The sequence below is a fragment of the Ascaphus truei genome, chromosome 5 (assembly GCF_040206685.1).
Source record: "Ascaphus truei isolate aAscTru1 chromosome 5, aAscTru1.hap1, whole genome shotgun sequence".
Taxonomy (NCBI): domain Eukaryota; kingdom Metazoa; phylum Chordata; class Amphibia; order Anura; family Ascaphidae; genus Ascaphus; species Ascaphus truei.
In genome coordinates, this window is record NC_134487.1 from 211,952,004 (window position 1) to 211,965,844 (window position 13,841).

Sequence of the window (13,841 nt, forward strand, 5' to 3'; positions counted from 1 at the left end):
GTCCGCTGTTACCTGTCAACTACGTGTATAATCAAGAATACGGGACTTGTGGCAGTGGCTCGGCACCAACCGATTGGCAAAGTCTATGTTGAGTACTGCTGCCATATTTTATTCTTTTTTTGATCCATCAATATCAATGCACAGTCAAGCGATTCTCCTGTAATCAATCGCTTTGCTTATGGCTATTTAGTTCTATTATTTTAGTCTCAATTTGCGAAAATGTAGTCCAGCAATATCATTGGCTGAGCAGCTTCTACTGTAGATACTGAACAATTCGTGGACAGCTAGGCGCATGCACCTACTGTACAGTATGTCTCATTAGAACCTTGTTGAAACGCATATGCGTGTCATCACATTTAGGCGCATGTGTATATGTGAAAAAGAGACGCCCCCCGAGAAAATTATTGTGGGGACTGACCGAGGAGACTGTGGGAACTTTTTCGGGGACTGACTAATTTTAACCAACCATTACAGTATGTGAAATTTTATACTGTACTTACTGTATGTTTTAGAAAACACTGACATTTTTATGAAATGTTGCACAATGAAACAATGAAACTATTTAAATAATATTCAACTTTTTTTAATTTTTTTTGGAGTTAAAACATTATGGTATTTGGTACATTATGGTATTAATTTTGAACAATAGAACAATCTTATCAGCAGCAATAACGGAAAAATATAACATACTGTACAGTACGGTACCAGTAATACTTTTATTTTTCCTCAGAAAAGAAACTTTGTCATCAGGCGGAGAACAGCAAATGGAGGGATTTCGATGGATACTACAGTATCGCTTTTTGTAACGATGCTTGCACATTGCTGAATTTAGTGGCAGTGCCATTTTTATTGATAAGGATAGAATAACTGTGAGCTTTATAGAAAACCTTAATTAGTATGCTGTTGTTTTCATACAGTGTACAATACTTTTTACATACTGTATAATAAACCCCAAAAATAAAAAGTATGTATTTCTTCTACAGCATGCATTACAGTATGTGTATTCTATACCTGTAAAGTATGTATTGTTTAATACTGTTTTGATTCACTGCGCATGCCTACAGTATGCCTCATGGAACCTTGTTGAAACACTAATTTCTTGTGTTTACTACAGTAATTAACCAACCATTACTTACTGTACAGTATGTTCTAGAAAACACTTTATTTTGTTATAAAAGGCGACACAATGAAACAATTTAAAATAATCAACATTTTATTTATTGGAGTACAGTAAAAACATTTGCTGGTGTATGGAGTAAGTACTGTAAAACATTTATTTATAAAGACAATTTAAAAGAATCAACATTTTATTTATTGGAGTACAGTAAAAACATTTGCAGGTGTATGGAATAAGTACTGTAAAAACATTTATTTATAAAGACAATTTAAAAGAATCAACATTTTATTTATTAGAGTAAAGTCAAAACATTTGCAGGTGTATGGAATAAGTACTGTAAAAACTTTTATTTATAAAGACAATTTAAAAGAATCAACATTTTATTTATTGGAGTACAGTAAAAACATTTGCAGGTGTATGGAATAACTACTGTAAAAACATTTATTTATAAAGACAATTTAAAAGAAACAACATTTTATTTATTGGAGTACAGTAAAAACAATTATTTATAACTTTTGAACAGATGAACAATCACGCAGCGAATTCGATCCCCACCAGTATGTCCTTCCAGGGACAATGCCTTGTATGCTGCAAATTGCCATTTATGGAGTCTCTCACGATTCTCATTAAATGATCGGTAATGGAAAAATAGCGCTGCAATTCCTCCACAATAGTTTTTCTTAAATTTTCAGGAAGAGCCTTTTTGACCTGACTCCCTTCGTAATTGACATTGTGGGCCCACCTGCAGTACAACTCGTAACTCACGTGGTGTTTGAAGATGTACATGGCATGTTTCTGGGCTATACCACCCTGACTTGCTGGGACAGGTCGCGCAAGATGATGTCGGGCACCATCTCAATGCAAGCGTGTGTGGGTGGGATTCTGGGAGCGGGTGTGCTTGTGGCAGCGGGCGAGGGTAGGTGGTCTGGGAGGATGCTTTCCTCCTGTCTTAGTCGCCTTATCTGTGTTGTTTCCTGGCGTGGTCTTGACGGGGTTGTCATGTCATCCTCGTCAACGGCATACATGAACACATATTCTTCTGATGGAGGGAGTGCGCTTGGTGATGGAAGGTTGAAGGTCCCATACATGCTACCCTCCTGCTCCTGCGTCCAACATACAGGGGCAGGAATTCCAAGCAAACTATGTATCCCCGCTTTGTCAGTCTCTATCTTCTCAATGCGCTTATCCCTCGTCTCCATCTGCTTATCCATCTTCTCCATCCGTAGATCCATATTTAGCATGGTCTCTAAAAGAAGATCTATCTTTACCAGCGTAGAGTTTTCAGGCATATCGACACTGAACCCATTCAGCATGCGGGCTAACGAGCTGGATCTTGTGCTAGGAGTACTGTGGACATTTGAGTGGATGGGTGCTGGAGCGGATGAGATAGGGGTTCCCTAGAGAGAAGCGGCAGCGTGGAGTGCAGGAGAAGGTGCCCTTGTGGTTCCCTGGAGAGAAGCGGCAGCGTGGAGTGCAGGAGACAGTGACCTGTGGATTCCCGGGAGAGTAGCATTGTAGTGGAGTGCAGGAGAAGGTGTACTGGTGGTTCACTGGAGAGAAGCGGCAGTGTGGAGTGCAGGAGAAGGTGTCATGGGGGTTCCTTAGAGATAACTGGCAGCGTGGAGTGCAGGAGAAGGTGTACTATATTGTATTGTATATCTTTATTTATATAGCGCCATTAATGTACATAGCGCTTCACAGTAGTAATACAAATGGTAATCAAATAAATTAAAGATAATATAAATAACAGATCATGGGAATAAGTGCTTTAGACATAAAAGTAACATTAAGGAAGAGGAGTCCCTGCCCCGAGGAGCTTACAGTCTACAGTACTGGAGGTTCCTTGAAGAGAAGCGGCAGTGTGGAGTGCAGGAGAAGGTGTCCTGGGGGTTCCCGGGAGAGCAGCGCCGTTGTGGATGGGTGGCTTCCATTTGTTTTGCGTTAATGCTACATCAGCGAATTTCTTCTTGACATAATAAGGCCCAGGCTTCTAAGCCTTAGCCTTTGCAGTCTTCAGAAGGTTTTCTTTATTAGCCTTGGTCTTTTGCTTTGGGTTTGGCTCGGAAAAGGCTCCCGCCTTTCGCTTTTCCGTAATGACAGGCATGGCAGAAGAGAGTGGGTTCTTGCGTCCGTAGAATCGGGGTCAATCCATATTATATATATTATTATATATATATATATATCTATTATTATTTATATCGCTGTATATTTATATAACTATATTACTGTATATATATATATATATATCTATTATAATTGTTATCGCTGTATATAGTATTTATATAACTATATTATATATATATATATTATTTATATCGCTGTATATTTATATCACTATATTATATAAATATCTATTATAATTGTTATCGCTGTATATTTATATAACTACAGTATACATTATATATATATATATATATACATATATATATATATTTAGCCATACTGTAGGCCTGAGCATAATGATGTACTTGTTGCCTACTGTAACTTATTGTTGTTTTTCCTTTACACTGTAGGGAGACAACTCTTCTGGTTGACCAAATAAGTGACGAGAATGATGAGAGGAATGCCACATGGGTCAAAGACGCTCTGCAGAAAAATCATAATATAACTGCATCTGAGAGCAGCATCATGAAGATGAGATGCAGAATTGGATGGAAAAATGGACGTGTGAGGTTAGTACTGGACAGTACAGGAGGTGAAAGTGTGGTTTAAGAAATTGTACTGTACCTATAAAATTATTCCTTTTCATTACAGAGCGTACCCTATGATAAGGGATGTCAACAAAATCAAGAGAGCGGTCCAGACACAGGCATAGATAGAAAGTGGCATAACGTTTCAAGATTGCATCATTACTGATGAGTCTACTGTATCGCTGGAGAGATTTGCCACCTTTGCATTCCACAAAAAAGGACGCATATCTATGAAGCCACGTCCAAAACACCCAGTGAAGATGATTGTGTGGGGTGCCATCTCTAGGTGTGGACCAGGATGCTTCGTCATCTTTGATGGTAAAATAATGCACAAAGTCACATGCTGTAGCCTTATGCACTGTACTATTCTACTGTAGTGTGCATTATTTTGAGCATTTTTATTTTCTTGTTACAGGAATCATGACTAAAGTTTTTTCAAGAGAAAATAGTGCCTGAGATTGTGGAATACATCACACGTGAATTCCCAGATGGTCACCATTTCTACCAGGACAACGATCCGAAGCACACCGCGTCAACTGCGCATATTCTTGCCTGTGGTATCAACTGGGTGAAGACGCCAGTGGAGTAAGTACGGTAACCGTGTCTCATTTTTTTCCACTGTTTACTGTGGATCTCTTTAAGTAATTCTCCTTCTTTTCCCCCTCCAATGACAGATCGCCAAACTTAAATCCTGTTGAAATGGTATGGCATCAGCTGAAGGATCATATCCGAAAAGTGGTGAAACCCTCAAAAAAGGATGAGTTGGCGAATGGCATACTGAGTTTTTGGAACGATGTACTCACCGTCGAAAGATGTAACAAATATATCGACTATATTGCGACTGTGTTTCCCATTGTGATAGAGCATAATGGGTATGCATCAGGAAGGTAGTATGGTACAGTACTGTACTGTAGTATGGTAAGTACAGGCACACCAAGTACAGTATGATACAGGTAAGTATGGCACAGATTGATTTACAGTATACAGTATGAACTTTACTGCATAATTTTTTTCTTTTCAGAGAGAGCTGCACTACCAATCTTGTTACAAAGTATTTTACAGTAGTTATACAGTAGTTATATTGTAGTATAGAGTTCCAGTATACAGTAGTTTGACAGTAGTAACTGGATGGTCCAATATGGAGTAGTTATACTGTACACAATGCCATTATATGTACTTAACTGCACTAATTTTTTCTTTCCTTTTCAGAGAGATCTGCACTGAAAATGGACGGGCGGGGGGAGTGGGGGTATCATGTGTAAATTTTGTGAACTGTGTGTATAGTGTATCAACAGTCATGATTTACACCCCCCCCTCTCTCAATGAACTAAAGAATGCAATGCAGAATGCAATGTGGCCATGACAAAGAAGATAAAGACTGAACAATTGTATTACTGTTTTTACTGTAATTCATGATTATTTGTATTATTTATTTTTTGTATTTTTCATTCCTGATAAAATAAATATTTCTTTAAATTCACGATAATCATTGAACCCCCCCCCCCCAAAGAAAAATTAAGAATGACAATAATTGGTAATTTATCAAAAACATGATTCAGATTATGTTTTTTTTAAATCAGTCTTTAAAAAAAGGATGTCTCTTTTTTTTCCTTAGAACTTTAAATTCACTTTGAATGTGTGGGGGGATTCTTAAAGGAGGGATTGGGTCTGTGTGTGAAGTGGTTAGGAGTGGGCTACACTACTGTAGTTGCCAAGAAGGGCTTATCAGATTTACATATTAAATTCGGGAAGGTGTGGATAAACATTTCTATTCATGTTGTAAGGCTTTTGTGTGAAGTGGTGGGGGCGAGGGGTTGAAGGTTATCTGTTATCGCGCATGAATCAAAGGGGGAGATAATACAGCTCAGCAAAGCCTCAAAGCCTCAAAGCCTCACAAGTTTTTGATGAATGGCTCTGTCTACACTAGTTACTGTAGTTGCCAAGAAGGGCTAATCAGATTAACATATTAAATCTGAGAAGGGATTATCACACGTGCGCATGCGTTACCGTAAACAAAACCTCAAAGCCAGAAAGCCATCCATTAGAAATGAATGGTTTGGGAGAGGTGTCGATAAGAAGTAGAAATCCTTGAGCCTTGTGTGTGTGCGGGGGGGGGGGGGGCGGGGAAGGGGAGAGCGCTGTATGATGGATTACTGTAGTTCAAATAAATATTTTCAACAGGTCATCATAATGTTTTGATCCCCACAACCCCAAATAAAAATCCCAGTACTATGCCACCCACCTCATAAAGAACGTACATGACTAGTGTAGAATTAAAAAGCAACAGTAGTGATTGATTCTCAGAATATCCAGAATTGTTAAGCAAGCCCATGTCGATAACCGAAACAAATATATTTTTAAAACTTGATTCTCAGAATATCCAGAATTGTTAAGCAAGCCCATGTCGATAACCGAAACAAATATATTTTTAAAACTTGATTCTCAGAATATCCAGAATTGTTATGCAAGCCCATGTCGAAAACTGAAAAAAAAAAAAATCAAAACATTTTTTCTGACTTGAACTTCTACAGTAATTGAATGGGAAGTCATACACGCATGCGCCGAAATGTGACGCCACGCTCGGGAAGATTCAAGCCAGAAAGCCATCCATTAGAAATTAATGGTTTAGGAGAGGTGTCGATAAGAAGTAGAAATCCTTGAGCCTTGTGTGTGTGGTGGGAGGGGGAGAGCGCTGTATGATGGATTACCTGTAGTTCAAAGAAATATTTTCAACAGGTCATCATAATGTTTTGATCCCCACACCCCAAATAAAAATCACAGTACTATGCCACCCACCTCATAAAGAACGTACATGACTAGTGTAGAATTAAAAAGCAACAGTAGTGATTGATTCCCAGAATATCCAGAATTGTTATGCAAGCCCATGTCGATAATCTAAAAAAATATATATATTTAAAACTTGTTTCTCAGAATATCCAGAATTGTTATGCAAGCCCATGTCGATAACCAAAAAAATATATATATATTTAAAACTTGAACTTCTAATTGAATGGGAAGTCATACACGCATGCGTAGGAATGTATTGTCACGCTCGGGAAGATTCAAGCCAGAAAGCCATACATTTCAAATGAATGGTGTGGGAGAGGTGTACAGTAGATAAGAAGTTGAAATACTTTAGCCTTGTGTGTGCGAGATGGAGAGCGCTGTATGATGGATTATTAGTTCAAAGAAATATTTTCAAAAGGTCATCATAATGTTTAATGCGCAGAAATGTGATACTGTAACACACCTATGCATTTCAACAATGTTCAAATTAGACATACACGCATGCGCATAAAATAAAAACAGTATGAAAAGAAGAACAAGCCTAGTAAAAGTTTTGATTAATAAATAATACATATAGAAATGTGATAATGTTATTTTCGGAAGAAGACGCAACGTTATATTATTGTAATACTGTAATTCTTTTCCCTATGGAGCCTCATACAGTACTACTACTGTATACAGTATAAACTCAGAACGTTAATTTCATCTCTGCTTCAAATATAAATCTTCCAATTTACAGAACAATTACTGCGTGTGCACACACAGACTTGCAGAAATGTACGGCAGGATGAATTGCTATTAGACTTTTAAGACAACAGCTCGCGATCGCCCACCTGAGTTTCTAGACGGTATTGCAGTGTTGCAGACAACGCTAAAAATGCGAGCGCTAAAATAACGAAAACTGCTCGGAAAAATAAGAAAACAGAGCGCGTCTGGCCACGGTTATCAGAGCGGCGCGGCATCGGCTGATTTAGAATAAAGGCTGGCGCAGCTGTATATATATACAGTTGTGTGAAAAAGAAAGTACACCCTCTTTGAATTCTATGGTTTTACATATCAGGACATAATAACAATCATCTGTTCCAAAGCATTTCTTAAAATTTATTTAAATACAACCTCAGATGAACATCACACATGACATATTACACCTTGTCATGATTTATTTAACAAAAATAAAGCCAAAATGGAGAAGCTATGTGTGGAAAACTAAGTACACCCTTACTTCTTCCATAGGAATTAAGATGCTAAGTAGCAGACAGGTGCTGCTAATCAAATGCCCTTGATTAATTGATCATAAGCAAGTGTGACCACCTCTATAAAAGCCAAAGTTTTAGCAGTTTGCTGGTCAGGAGCATTCAGGTGTGTGTTAACACAATGCCAAGGAGGAAAGACATCAGCAATGATCTTAGAGAAGCAATTGTTGCTGTCCATCAATCTGGGAAGGGTTATAAGGCCATTTCCAAAAAAATTAAAGTCCATCATTCTACTGTGGAAAAAATTATTCAAAAGTGGAAAACATTCAAGACAGTTGCCAATCTTCCCAGGAGTGGACGTCCCAGGAAATTCACCCCCCAAGGTCAAACCGTGCAATCCTCAGAGAAATTGCATAAAACCCAAGAGTTACATCTCAGACTCTATAGGCCTAAGTTAACATGTTAAATGTTAAAGTTCATGACAGTACAATTAGAAAAAGACTGAACAAGTATGGTTTGTTTGGAAGGGTTGCCAGAAGAAAGCCTCTTCTCTCTAAAAAGAACATGGCAGCACGGCTTAGGATTGCAAAGTTGCACCTGAACAAACCACAAGACTTCTGGAACTGTGAGGGCAGAGGGGTGCCAGGTGAGTAATAAAGGGGTCACCCCCATTTGGCACCCCCTTCAATCACCTGGGAAGTGAGGGGTTAACCAGAAATGTACTTGTAATACACATGGTCCCCTGCTTCACAACCAAAATGTATGTCCCTTTGGTTATCATGTTCCCACAAGTAGAGTGATTACATGTATTTTTATTCCCCTGCCTCAGGGCAAAATGTGTTCTCTTTGCTGGTTAAATGTATTGTTCCAATTATCCGTGTTTGTACCCATACAGTGTATGCACCAACCACATACAGTACACTGGGATCAGGTCGGGAGGTAAAGGGTTCATTGTATTTACAGATTTATGGCCCTTTGTTCCCCTTCCCGTCTTTTCAGTCTCCAATTGCAACCTGTCCATAGGCCGCCATTGAAGCTCCATGCAACCCTATGGAGATTTCACAGATTTGGGCCCGATACCTGAGAAGACCAGAAGGTGGTGCCCGAGAGGAGCGGAGCTTCTCCATTGAAAGTGAATGGCGTAATGTCTTTCAATGGGGATTCCTCGAAGGCCGCTTTCCAAGAATGAGTTGGATGCCTGCCAAACCGCAGCATCTGAAAATTGTTACCGTTTCATTGAAAAGAGCTTGATCTCTCAATTGGCGTGGGAACTAGGCTACGGCCAAGTTCACCACCAATTAACGTGTGTAACTTTTGTTCTAGCTCAGGGGGACCCCCTTACTGGACCACAACAGGGTCCGGCAGTCAATGGCGGCGAGAAAGGGTCGTGCCGGCCATGAGGGTCCCACCATTGACCGCAATGGCGGAGAAAAGCCACGTGGCTTTTAAACACTAAGTGTAAAACTATGTAAACCGAAAACCCATAACTCCGGTTTCGTGGGGACTATAGGGCTGAGATTTGGCCTCCAGGTAGTCACTGCTCCGGCATGACTGCATGGCAATTTCCAGCCCTCTGCCCTCAACCGAACGCAGTAGGGGTAAATGTGAAAAGTGTGGTTTGCCCATTGACTCCAATAGTAGCGGAGGTTCAATTGAATCCTATGGCGGCGCCTGCCAATGCATTTCCTATGGCGGCGCCGGCCCTATTGATTCCAATGGAGGAGTGAGCCACTGAGATTTCTCATAGCCTTTAGCGGCGGAGTCTCCATTGATTTTAATGGCAGAGTTGCTCCATTAAAAGCCTATGGCGGCGGAGCCAATTGAATCCAATGGAAAGAGTGAAATGCAGTGATTTCTTTTAGCCTATAGTGGAGAATCCTGCATAAAAGTTAATAGGAGATTTTAACTTGGTTTTGTTATCTCTGGTTCTGGGGGTCGTGGAAGGCTGATATTTGGCACTATGGCAAGGCATGAGGACCTGGCAAATTTCAGCCCGCTCAGGCCCACAGAACGGATTATTTTAATATATGTATAATATTAAAATTTTACTCTGCATCCCTGATATTTCTAAGCCTGCAAAAAGCCACTGGCCCAGAAGGAATGTTAATGGCTACAGGACATCAGGATGTCTGAGGGGAACCCATGAATGAAAGGCTCACTGTTCTTGATAAAGTATTCTAGGGCGGAGAAGAGCAGGACATGGGTACTTGTGTAAAGTATTGTGTTTCACACCTCTGGTCGGAGTTTCCTGGGCTAGAATCCCAAATGGGAGACTAGGAGACGCCAACTTTTCAGTGTGGGGTGCAGGAAATGGGACTCTGACCAGAGAATTGTGCGCATGTGCCAGTTACCTGGGGGTAAGGACCAAAGTGCTGGCACAAGGTAATTGGGTACAGATAATTGTGAACCAATGTCTGAGATCCAATGTTAGGGATAGAGCCAAAATCCTTTATAACTGATTGTCAGCTCTGTCCCCAAGGTCTTCGTTACTACATCTGAATGATACCTGATGCATGGTGAATTGCTCATCCAGTCCTGATGACTTCATTGACCCCTTCTCACGTAAGTGTTCATATTCTGTGTGTTATTTGTACAATCCTGTGTGTTTACCTTATCTCTAAGGAATAAACTTTATTTATCATATCATGGTCGCATACAATTCAACCCAGTGATTTTGGTGTATATTATAACCCTGCACAAGCTCCCGTGACAGGAACAATGTCCTTTGGACAGACGAGACCAAAGTGGGGATGTTTGGCCATAATGCACATCGCCACTTTTGGCGAAAAACCAAACACAACATATCAGCACAAACACCTCATACCAACTGTCAAGCACTGCGGTGGAGGGGGGATGATTTGGGCTTGTTTTTGCAGCTACAGGACCTGGGAACCTTGCAGTCATTGAGTCGACCATGAACTCCTCTGTATACCAAAGTATTCTAGAGTCAAATGTGAGGCCATCTCTCCGACAGCTAAGTTAGACACAAGTTCCAAGTAGCAATGCTCAGTATGGTGGAAACATATAATTGAGATAAGTGTTTTAATTAGACACACATAATAGTGTATAAAAGAAGCCAAATAATGCTGAGTGAAGTATTGGACCCAGTGCAAACATAAATAGTGAGAATTCAAATAGCTATAATAGTCCATGGAGTGGAGACAGGTACTTGTATGAGTATATAACAATCAAATGCAGTACTCCACCGGACAAAAGATCTCAACAAACGGCACTGTTACTGGTCAGCAACTCCTCCTGTATAATGGGGGAAACACAATACTCACATACAGCGGCTTCTTATATTTGCATGCATCACGCCGGTCGGTCATAGCAGAGAGATAATCCAGGGATTGGATGTGGTGCACAGCTGCAAAAACGGGGCCAGCAACAATGCTGATAAAGTTAAAAGAGGTATTTATTGAACAACATAGTAACGGGGAACAGAGACACACTCTGTCGCGTTTCAGGCAAACACCCTTTTTCAAAGAGTAAATTTGCGTCTGATCGAACTCACGGTCTTATAGAAGATCCCCCGCCTCAAAACGCCGATGTCGCAATGTAAATTTGGCGCGAAAAACGTATAGATTAATCCTATTGGATGGAGCCCCCTTCCAATCAGCTGCTTGAAATGGAAGGTGCATCCCCTGTGGATGGCGGATAATATGCAGACCCATTGAGAGCAGACCTGTTACACTAACATAAACAAAATTGAGAAAAAAATACATAAAATTGATACAGTGACATCTAATACAGAACAACATAATATAGACTAGCGAATTGGTTTCCTATATAGGTCAAGGACATGGACAAAATAAATGAATGGCTACAATTCTATAGAGACAGATAATAAAGATATATATATATAAATAATATATATAGAAATATAAAACCACCAAACATGTCTATGATATTAATTATGAATGTAAATAATGAAGTGCACATATATAAAATAAATGCAATCTATTGAAAACTGGTCTATCAGAAAAGTGCAGTATAACTGAAAATGATGAATTAAAAAATACTAAAGTTAAATTATTACTAATAATAACAAAAGTTAACTAGTATTAGAAAATGAATATAAATATGAAAATAAAACCTGATAATATTAAGTAAACAGAAGTTAACATATACATAACAGCTCATCTAATAATCATAGTTGTATATCTTTGTACAGATTATAGTGTGAGAACCAAATCTATCTTAAAAAATGTTTCAGTACCCAATCTTGGTTCATGCCCCTCGGTGCTAACGTCCCAAGGGCATAAATCCAATGCATCTCTCTGCAATTTAGGAGAGCTTCTCTATCTTCTCCCCTAATATTAGTGTGTATATGTTCAAGAGCACTTTATGTAAATGTGCTTAGTGATCCTTGAGGACAGTTAGTAAAATGACGAGCTACAGGGAATCTATCATCATGTTTTTTAATGCTTCTAATGTGTTCACAAACAACAAAAAAAGAGGTAGCGCTAATCTCAAAACACCAGAAGATGGCCAGCAGCCTGTGATATATCTCTGACACCCAAGGTCATATAATGGAACGAAAAAAAGGTTATATCTATGGCACTTGGCACCAGGACATACTAAATAGATGAAAAGGATATATACAACCAGATGGAAGTTAAAATCCAATTGGGTTATCCTCGAGCAGACGATCAGTCATGTGGAAGAAATAAAAGAAATAACATAGTGAAATACAGTGGCTAACAGTAACATAAAATGCAACTAACATATACTGAGACAGACCGATGCTGAGACAAACAGAAGACTGGGAATTCTCATAAACATTTAATACAACAACTAAATGAACAATGAAAATATAAAACACACAATATAAAATAAGTCCCATGTGCACTCCAGCAATAGCTGGACTGTCCGCTTACCAGGATTTTACCTTCCATCTGGTTGTATATATCCTTTTCATCTATTTAGTATGTCCTGGTGCCAAGCGCCATAGATATAACCTTTTTTTCGTTCTAATGTGTTCACCTATTCTCACTCTAAGGGGCCTATGCAGAAAGGTCCGAAAAATTGCATTCACCAGGGTTTCAATTCGCCAGGTTTTTGGCGTGTTAACCTCGCTGTATGCAGGAAGGGCCGAATCCCTGGCGAATGAATGCGCCACCACCATTTGATAAAATGGCTAGTAACCGGTGGCGAGACGGTTGCCTGGTGAGAAGCTTCCGAGAAGCCGTCCCCTGCCTAGATGTGTTTGCAGCAGAGAGAGATCCGCTGCTCTCTTTGCGCAAACATCGGCACATTCAAAATTATTTAAAATACATTTTTACTGATAGTGTACATGTGCAGGGGGTCTCCGGAGCTGAACCGCATTGGTTTCAGGTCCGGGGAACACCTGTTTCCCGAGATACAGGCCCCTTTATGAGGTGCCGGTATCCCTCTGCATTTAAAGGTCCCGATCACGTGACCGCAGAATGTAAACAGAGCAGAGGGATACCGGCACCCCATAAAGGGGCCTGTATCTCGGGAAGCAGGGGGTCCCCGGACCTAAAACCAAAGCGCTTCAGCTCCGGAGACCCTCTGCACATGTACACTATCAGTAAAACACCCATATCAATAAACACTCGTTCCTTACCTTTGCGGCTATGTGCTACGGTAACGAAGCAGCATGAATGTATTTTTAATAATAGCCCCTGTGAGCAGGGGGTCTCTGAGCCACAAATCAATGTGGTTCAGCTCAGGGGACCCCTTGCTCCCGCACAATATTATTAAAATACAGAAATGCTGCTTCATTACCATAGCGTATAGCCGCTAAGGCAATGAAGGGATAAGGCAGAATAGCATGTTTATTTGGGACAATTGCCCCCAATAAACATTGCAATAAACAACATACACCCCCTGTGTATTTAACATACATAAACAACAATAAATACATTAAATACATATAGCACTTACCCATTACCGGTTGCCATGATGAAGGCCATCCTCCTCTTCATCCTGCCCATGCCCCCTCCGCTGCTGCAAAACAGACACAAAAATTAAAACATCCAATGTAATGTCCCCTAACCCCTTAATCACCATAGCGGTTATTAACCGCTA